The 8,977-nt window shown below is 43.8% G+C and overlaps 1 non-coding gene across 1 annotated transcript; it reads right to left on the bottom strand.

The window, feature by feature from the left end:
* Positions 1-8,696: 8,696 nt before the first annotated feature.
* Positions 8,697-8,770, bottom strand: LOC149851452 (small nucleolar RNA snoR35). Its single transcript, XR_016426597.1, has one exon. It is a non-coding gene; the product is annotated as a small nucleolar RNA snoR35 (small nucleolar RNA).
* Positions 8,771-8,977: the final 207 nt, after the last annotated feature.

Here is an 8,977-nt window from a genome sequence, read left to right as displayed (position 1 = left end):
AAGAAGTTCACCCCACCAACAAAGAGAAATTGCTATCAGAACAACAACCGTCAGCAGCAGCACTACCGTCAGCCTCAGTAGCAACAGAAGCAGATCGCCGCGTCACCGAGTTGCCTGAGGTGTCGTACTGACCACCCTGGCAAACCATGTCCTCGTGACATCGGTGGGTGCATCTATTGTGGCAAGATGGGTCACTTTATCAGAGAGTGTTGGAAGAAGCAGTCCGACGACCTGAAGTGGAACACGCCTAGAACTTCACAGCAGACCTACCAGCGTCTGCCTCAGCCACAACAACAATCTTACCCACCACAACAATCTTCCCAACAGAAGACGAGTAACCATAAGACAGTGGCAGGGCGTGCTTACGCAGCCACCATCGAGCAAGTGACCAAAGGAGAGTTGGTCCAAGGTACTATTCTAGTCGCTAGACATACAACTTTTACCTTGTTTGACTGTGGTACTTCGCATTCTTTTATAGCTACTAGATTTGCTAGTTCTTTGCCTATGACTGTTGTAGTGTTAAATTACCCGTTGGAGGTTCGTACTCCGACTGGTGATCAGTCCTTGTGTACTTTATACCTTCCGAGTGTTGAGGTGTCAGTGGCAAGTCAGAACTTGTCAGTTGACTTAATCCTGCTAGATATGACGGAGTTTGATGTCATTCTAAGCATAGATTGGTTATTTGAGTATCACACTCAAGTTCTGTGTAGAGAGAGCAAGGTAGTTTTGTACCCTTCGGATCATCCGATTTTGGAGATCAGCCTCTCTCGACCTGTTCGAGACAGTCATCTCATTTCATCTTTCAAGGTTCAGAAGTATCTGCGAAATGGGGGTACTGCATTCTTGGTTAGTATCGCCCCAGTTGAACCGGTGTTAACCCCTATCGAGGATCTTAACGTAGTTTGGGAGTTTCTTGATGTGTTTCTTAAGGAGCTGCTCGGATTACCTCCGAAGTGTGAGATCGAGTTTTATATTGAGTTGTTACCTGGAACAACTTTAATCTCAAAGGCATTGTATCGCATGGCTCCAGCGGAACTCGAAGAACTGAAGCGTCAGTTGGAAGAGTTGATGAAGCAAGGATTTATCAGAAACAGTGCATCGCAGTGGGGTGCACCTGTTTTGTTCGTAAAGAAGAAAGACAGAACCATGAGGTTGTGCATTGACTACAGAATGCTCAACCAAGCGACGATTAAGAACAAGTATCCATTGCCGAGAATAGAAGATCTCTTTGATCAGTTGCAGAGAGCAAATATATTCTCAAATATCGACCTCAGGTCGGGGTATCATCAACTCTAGATCAGAGAGGATGATATCTCGAAGACAACTTTTCGAACTAGATACGGGTTGTATGAGTTTATGGTGATGCCTTTTGGGCTCACGAATGCGCTAGCAGCATTCATGGATTTGATGAATCGTATCTTTCGTCCGTATGTGGATACCTTCATGATTGTATTTATCGATGATATCCTGATCTACTTAGAGACTCCTGAGCAGCACCGAGAGCATCTGCATATAGTTTTGAGAGTATTTCGGGAGCACAAGTTGTTTGTCAAGTTCTCCAAGTGCGAGTTTTGGCTCCAACGAGTCATGTTTTTGGGTCACGTGATATCCAGTGATGGAGTGTCAGTTGATCCGGCAAAAGTGGAAGCAGTGTTGGACTGGAAGCAACCTCAGTCTGTTATAGACATCTGCAGTTTTCTCAGTTTAGCTGGTTATTACCGACGTTTCATTTAGGACTTCTCTAGGATTGCTCTTCCTTTGACGAAGCTTTTGTGTAAGGGAGTCAAGTTTGAGTGGACTGACTCTTGCAAAGAGAGTTTCCAGATCCTGAAGATGAAGCTGACTACTTCTCCGGTGTTAACTTTACCTTCTGGTAGAGGTGGTTTTGTGGTATACACAGACGCCTCTGGTACAGGTTTGGGATGCATGTTAATGCAGCACGGCCGAGTCATTGTGTATGCATCGCGACAGTTGAAGATTCATGAAAGGAATTACCCTACTCATGACTTGGAGTTAGCAGCTATAGTATTCGCCCTAAAGTCCTGGTGACATTATCTGTACGGAGATACATTTGAGGTCTTTTTTTACCACAAGAGTCTCAAATATTTATTCTCTCAGAAGGAATTAAATATGAGACAACGTCGTTGGCTCGAGTTCATTAAAGATTATGAGTTTACGTTGTCTTACCACCCTGGTAAGGCGAACGTCGTAACAGATGCGCTTAGTCGCAAATCGAGCAGTGTTCTGGCTAGTCTTGTGTGGAGCCCGAAGTTGATTGAAGATTTCGCGACTTGAAAGTCATTCGCAATCGAATGTGGAACGATCAGATTGTCTGGTTTGACCATTCGATCATAGTTTCTGCCTAAGGTTATTGAGGCTCAGAAGTGAGACACCCAGTATAAGAAGTTCGTCGATCGAGCTCGTGAAGAGGGATCAATCTTCCGCGTTGATGACGACGATTGTATCCGTATGAAACATCGACTTTGGGTGCCCGATGACCCTGAGTTGAGGAAAGAGATTCTTGATGAGGCACATCTGTCAAAGTACACCGTTCATCCTAGCGGTACTAAGATGTTCAAGGATCTTCAACGAAAGTATTGGTGGAACGGGATGAAGCGTGAAGTCGCAGCTTACGTATCAAGGTGTTTGACTTGTCAGCAAATCAAGATCAAGCACCAACGTCCTGGAGGTTCCATGCAGAGGATCGAGATTCTTCAATGGAAATGAGAAGATATCACGATGGATTTCGTGGTAGGTTTACCGCGAACCAGAGGAAAGCACGATGCGATATGGGTAATTGTGGACAGACTCACCAAATCTGCTCACTTCTTACCTATCAGGATCAGTCAGTCGTTGGAGAGCCTAGTCGACTTGTACATTCGTGAGATCGTGAGGTTACATGGTGTACCTACGTCTATCATTTCGGATTGTGATCTCAAATTCACATCACGACTGTGGGGACAGTTGCAGTCAGCGTTAGGAACGAAGTTGAAGTTCAGTACCGCTTTTCACCCTCAGACTAATGGTCAGTCAGAGACAATGATTCAAACATTAGAAGATATGTTGCGAGCCTGCATGCTCGATTGGAATGGTGAATGAGATTCTCACTTGTGTTTAGTCGAGTGTGCCTACAACAACAGTTATCACTCTTGTATTAGAATGGCTTCGTATGAAGCATTGTACGGGAGACCTTGTCGATCACTGTCATATTGGGACGATATCAGCGATCGATCCAATGAATCGTTGATTGTTCTTCAACACTACACTCAGCAAGTGCAGAAGATTCGAGAGCGTCTAAAGGCAACCTAGGATAGACAAAAGAGTTACACCGATAGGCGGCGAGAACTCCAGTTTGACGTGAACGACATGGTCTTCGTGAAGGTATCACCGACGAAGAGCGTCTTTCATTTCGGAAAGAAAGGAAAGTTGAGTCCTAGATACGTTGGGTCGTTCAAGATTCTTGAATAGATCGGTGGAGCAGCCTATCAGATTGAGCTACCGCAGCAGTATGCTCAAATTCATAATGTTTTCCACGTGTCGATGTTGAGGAAGTACATTCCAGACCCATCACACGTCATTTGATATGAAGATATAGAAGTGCAAGAAGACTTGACTGTAGCCGAGAGACCTGTCGAGATCGTTGATCGCCGAGATCAAGTTTTGTGTACTAAGACCATTTCATTGGTTAAAGTACGGTGGCAATACCATGGCATCGAAGAATGCACATGGGAGCCAGAGGCTAGTATAAGGGAGAAATACCCTGATCTTTTTGTGGCTTAGTGTTCGTGATTTTGCGGACAAAATCCCTTTTTAGGAGGGAAGGATGTAAAAACCACGATATTTCTGAGATACATTGTATTGAAATATGCTTCAGAATCCTTTGTTTCTTGCTTCGTCGCATGAAATTTCTCGTAATTGTGTTATTTCAGCAATACGAAGCCTTAATCGCGTAAATTTTTAAAAAATTCTAAGCGACGAAGGGCAACTCTAGCAATCTAAGGTCCCATGTTCGTAGATTTGTTTTATAACATATCGAAGTAGGTTCACTCCGAATTTGGAACCTAAACGAGAGAAATATCTCCTTATTTCATGAATTTTGGCGAAAAAGGGCATATAGGCGAATACAAGTCGGATCGAGGCCCAATTTCATTGGAATCGGAGATCTAAATATATATTACTATTATTTAGGTCTTAATTCATAAAATATAATTTAGACTTTCAGCTTTTGAATTAATTTAAATCCATTTATTTAAATAACAAGTAAATCAGATTTTTCATAAAGCAATTGCAATTTTTGTAAAACCTAAAAGTAGAATTGTAAAACATGGATGTAGTTTTTAAAAAAGGTTTTATGGATGTTGGTTTTTGGGTTTATAGAAGGTGGTTGGCATGGGCTCCACCTCAGCCCATGCCATTTTGAGGATTTATGGAAATGGATTTGCAAAAAAACTCTTTCTAAAAGGCATTTTTGAAAAGTTTGCAAAATGCAAACTTTGAGGGTTTTAATTGGGTTTTTTAAAAGTGGGTGGGCAGACCATGTTTTTCAAAAGGGGGGGAGGGTAGCCCCTACCCATGTCATTTCAAACAAAAAAAAATGCTTTCTTTTGTGGGTTGACCTTGGCTTTGAGAGAGCCAAGGCCAACCACTCCCCTTGAATCAAGAAGAGTGGTCGGGGGCTAGCCCCTTGACCACCCTTGACTCTCCATCTTGACCTAGGTGGGAGGGGCGTGGGGGAGGGGGAACCTCCATCTGGTCTCCTCTCTCTCCCTACCCTCCATCTTCTCCTTCTTTCTTTTTATATGGGAAAAGAGGCAAGAGAGAGGGTTGATGCCCTCTCTCCCTTCTTCTTCCTTCCTCCCTCACTCAGAAAGAGTGGTGGCAGCAGCTCCATCCCCTGCACTCAAGGTGAGTAAAAACCCTACCTTTTCATTTCGTTTCTTTGGTTTGAGCATGGGTTACATGCCCTTGGACGAACCGGGATGCACTTGCAAGGTGCATACCGGCTCGTAATGGCTTCAAGCCATCATGTGCTTAACGAAAATGCATAAGTTTCCATGTTCTTTGTTGATATTATACATATTGTTCTATAGCTTGATTTTTCAGTTTGGATTGCCTTAAACTCGTTATTTCTTTTTCTTTCTTTCTCATTTTTCTGAGTATGGAACCCTCTGGTAAAATGAGGATATCTCCATGGATACGCGTCAGATTGGAGAGTTCTTGGGCATTTCAGAAATCTCAGACAAAGCTCCATAATTTCGTAGTTGTTTATTTTGTCTGGTTTGGCCTGTAGAGCCGATAAAAATCCTCGTTATTGGCTGACAAGTTTTTCCGTCAGCAAACTAAAAACGTTCCGAGTGACGCCTGGTTTTTCGGCTATATCTTCTGGACCGTATATCGTAACGTGGATTTTTTGGATGCTGTAGAGAGCTAACAAAACCCTCTACAAGTTTTGTGTTTGGCATTTTTTCTGGAACAGCCTATAAACTGCCAGAAAATGGCAGCCTTTCGGCTGCAATTTAGAATATATATATATATATATATATATATATATATATATATATATATATAGTTGCGTCATTGTTTTGACTTGGTTCGTTGTTTCTAACGTTTCCTTTATTTTTTTTTAGGGACCGCGCTGCTTCATGGTTTGCACCCTTATAGTACATACCCAAATGGGTGCACTTTGGTCCGAGCATAAGCTCGACCAGGCACCCAGCCATTTTGATCTCCTTGTGGCGAGACGGCTAGGCCGTCGGGCGCTAGTTTTGCCTGACTAGTCCAACCACTGGGGGGTCTGGCCTCAGGTCTACTGCCCTCAGACTTTGTTGGTCTGAACCATAGGTTCAGACCAGATTTTTCTTCACCTGGTTGGGCGGTCTGGTCTGTCATACTAGACCCCAGACCATGCTGCCTTGCATGGTGGTGCGGCCATAGGCACCGGGTGCTTGTGCGTCCGGATAGCCTGGCCAGTCCCCATGCCCCTAATCCGGGATCACCCTGCACATGGGTGTAGGGTCTGGTCTGAGCCCTTATAGGCTTAGATCAGGGGTTGTAATTACCCGTGGTCTAGTCCAAAGGACAAGACCCCCCCTTTCCCTTGGTCATCACTTTGGTGCGACAGAAGTCGCCGACACTAGCCGGTCCGAGTGACCCCACCGGGCAACCCCTCTTGAGTTGACCATAGAGTGCAGTGTCTTGGGCTCAGACTTGAGCCCAAGGGGTTCCTAGTAGTCTGGTTCGACAGCCCAGGCCGAGGGGTCCAGCTGTTCGCTTCTCGTTTCTACCACCAATTCCAAAAAAAATGCGAAAATAGAATACGAAATAAAGAGAAAAACTAGGAAAGTCAAAAGAGGAAATTTTGGGATGTCATGTCCACTGTCCAACAGTCCCATTTGGGCACGTAACTCTGAGTATGCATGGCTCGGACTTGGTTTAATGACCTCATGAGCCCCAGGTGATGTGGTGGTACCTCGCGCCTTGCGATTTTCACCTTCGGTTGGCATATCGTGTAGTGGGTGTGGAGCACCCATAATGACCTCTTGGCTGCCTCGTTTTGGCAGTATTGAGACGATAAGTGTGGCGAGCGCTATGCTGCCCACTCGTGTGTTCACGTATTCCTACAGGTTGAGTTTTTTGACATTTCGTCAAAAACCATCACTTTGGCACTTTCGTGTTCTGCGAGTGCGGCAACACATCGTGAAAGCGACAATGTAATTCTCATTCGGATGAGATTGAGTTAGATTCCGCTCTCAACACACCTGGGTGTCGATTCCGCGATGGTCCTTAGCCAAAGGCTTCGCTTCGCGAGATTTGCCGCAATGTGAAGGTTGGAATACGCGTATTTGGGAAAATACGTATTTCAAGCCCGGGACACTCCTCGCTTATACCATGAACATCAGATATGCAATTTGAGCCTTGTGCAGCTCAAAAATTGTGATTTGTGCCAGTTTAAAATATATATTGTTGTATCGTTGTGCAGTTTACGATACTTGTGCGAATTTGAGACTTGATAGTTTTCCTTGTTTTTGCACATGCACTTTGGCACATCCTGACACATAGATCACTAGTTTTGGCTTATCGAGTACATCTTGTTTTGGCTTACTTTCGTATATTGATGAACATACGATGCACCAGAGTCGTGTTGTACACTCGATGTGACCTACACTTAGAAAATGAAAACACCATAGGGTATGACACATTTGACCTGTTGAGGTTTTAGGGACTCAGTTGGAGTCTTCAGGCAATGGCCCGGGTTCGTAAGAGTGTGCTCACGTATTGTGTCACCCTAGGCATAAAACTGAAAATGGTATGATATCGTCTTCACAGGCGATGTGCTCTTTGTGGTCGGGTGAGGCTGAGCACGTGAATGGGCAGGTTAAGTCCTCATTTGCGTACCCACTGGAACCACGAGGCATATTACCTCGGGAGGAGGTACGACATGAAAACTAAGACTAAATAAGATAAACCTGTCGCGCCTCATTCACAATTTGGCCACCTAGGGAGAGGGTGAATGGTACAGCCCCGAGTGACATGTCATTACTACGACCCATTTTTTCAATGAGTCAAAGTGCCCTTTGGCCTCCAGTCACTCAGAGTTAGGGAGGTCGAAGTTGCCCTCTTCAGGGACCTCTGCTATTGCAGTAGTACGGATTGCAATCCTTTGCCCCTGTGAGAGGTTTCTCCTGGTTGCGTGTCTCCCGCAGGTGGTTTTCTCAGTCTATAACATCCCCGGTTACCACACTAGAAATTGAATAACTGACGCCGGGTGCATGTCTCACAGAACTCGAGGGTCTTTCCTTCGCGTACCCGAAGGGGGTTAAAAAGAAGAACATAAAGACTAACCAATCAGACTGACATACTGTAGTTGTTACTTGTTACTTTAGCACTGCTTGTACTTTTGTAGTTGTTGTACTCTACTGCTTAGTTTTAGTTCTGTTGTTCTAGTTATTGTACTTGTTACTTCTTCGTAGTTGTACAGTTGTAGCACTCGCACTTACCTGACACGCAATTGCACTTTTAATTAAATGTTTCTAACTATTCCATCATGTTAATTGTAGCCTATTACTTAGTATATCTATGGCATGTTGTTTTCCTTCTGCTTTTCCATATAAATGATAATGTATGGATGATTTGTCTCACCATCTCGCAAGAGTTTTGACCCCATTTTATGGGGATACAGGTGACGAATAGACGCAGCGCGATGCGACGACGCACAACAGGAGACTTGGGACTCACACTTAGCAGCGGATTCTGGTTTCTTCTGGTTTTGGGGGTTTGAGGGGTTTTTTCTCTTTTTTTAGAGAGAATGTTCTCTTTTTGTACCCAGTCTCTGTTGTAATATTGTAAACATTATGGTAATGAAATGTACTTTGTTCGACTTGTAGTTTGTCTTTCTTTACTGTGGCTCGCTCAAACTTGCGGCCTTTGTTTTACCCCTGTTTCTCTTTTGTGCTTCCATTGATTGGTTTCAAATTAATTATCTTCAAAAAAAAAATCCTCAAAAACTAAAGATTTTTACAAGGTCGGGGTTTGGAGCGTCACATGCTTACTGGAATTTGATTCAGTTTGCTTTGTGTTCATCGATATTGTTTTATTGTGGATAATGAATTGTTTTCGTTCTCAGCGGTCACATTTTTTGTGTTCTAAACTTCTGTTTTGCAGTCTACTCTAAATGGTTCAAACTCAAATCTTCTAGATTCTGCAAATACAGGCCGGTCTTTTACAACTTTTTTAGGGCAATCAGGGTCAGCTCCTATTTTTCATCACTCAGGTGAGAAAAGTCTTTGGAATCTTGAATGCACTCCTCCTATGTTGATGATGAAACTGTATTCATACAAAAGTGCCTTGTTTGCAGGTGCTATACAAGGGCTTCATAATGTTCATGGGAGCTTTAATGTGGCTAATATGCCTAGATTCCTCACCTCTCGCAACTCAGCATTGGATAGTGTGCCTTCTGGTGTTCAACAGCCTTCTAGAA

This window comes from Nuphar pumila, chromosome 1, assembly GCF_984573655.1.
Source record: "Nuphar pumila chromosome 1, dmNupPumi1.hap1.1, whole genome shotgun sequence".
Classification (NCBI taxonomy): Eukaryota; Viridiplantae; Streptophyta; class Magnoliopsida; order Nymphaeales; family Nymphaeaceae; genus Nuphar; species Nuphar pumila.
This window is presented reverse-complemented; position numbering and strand designations above follow the sequence as displayed.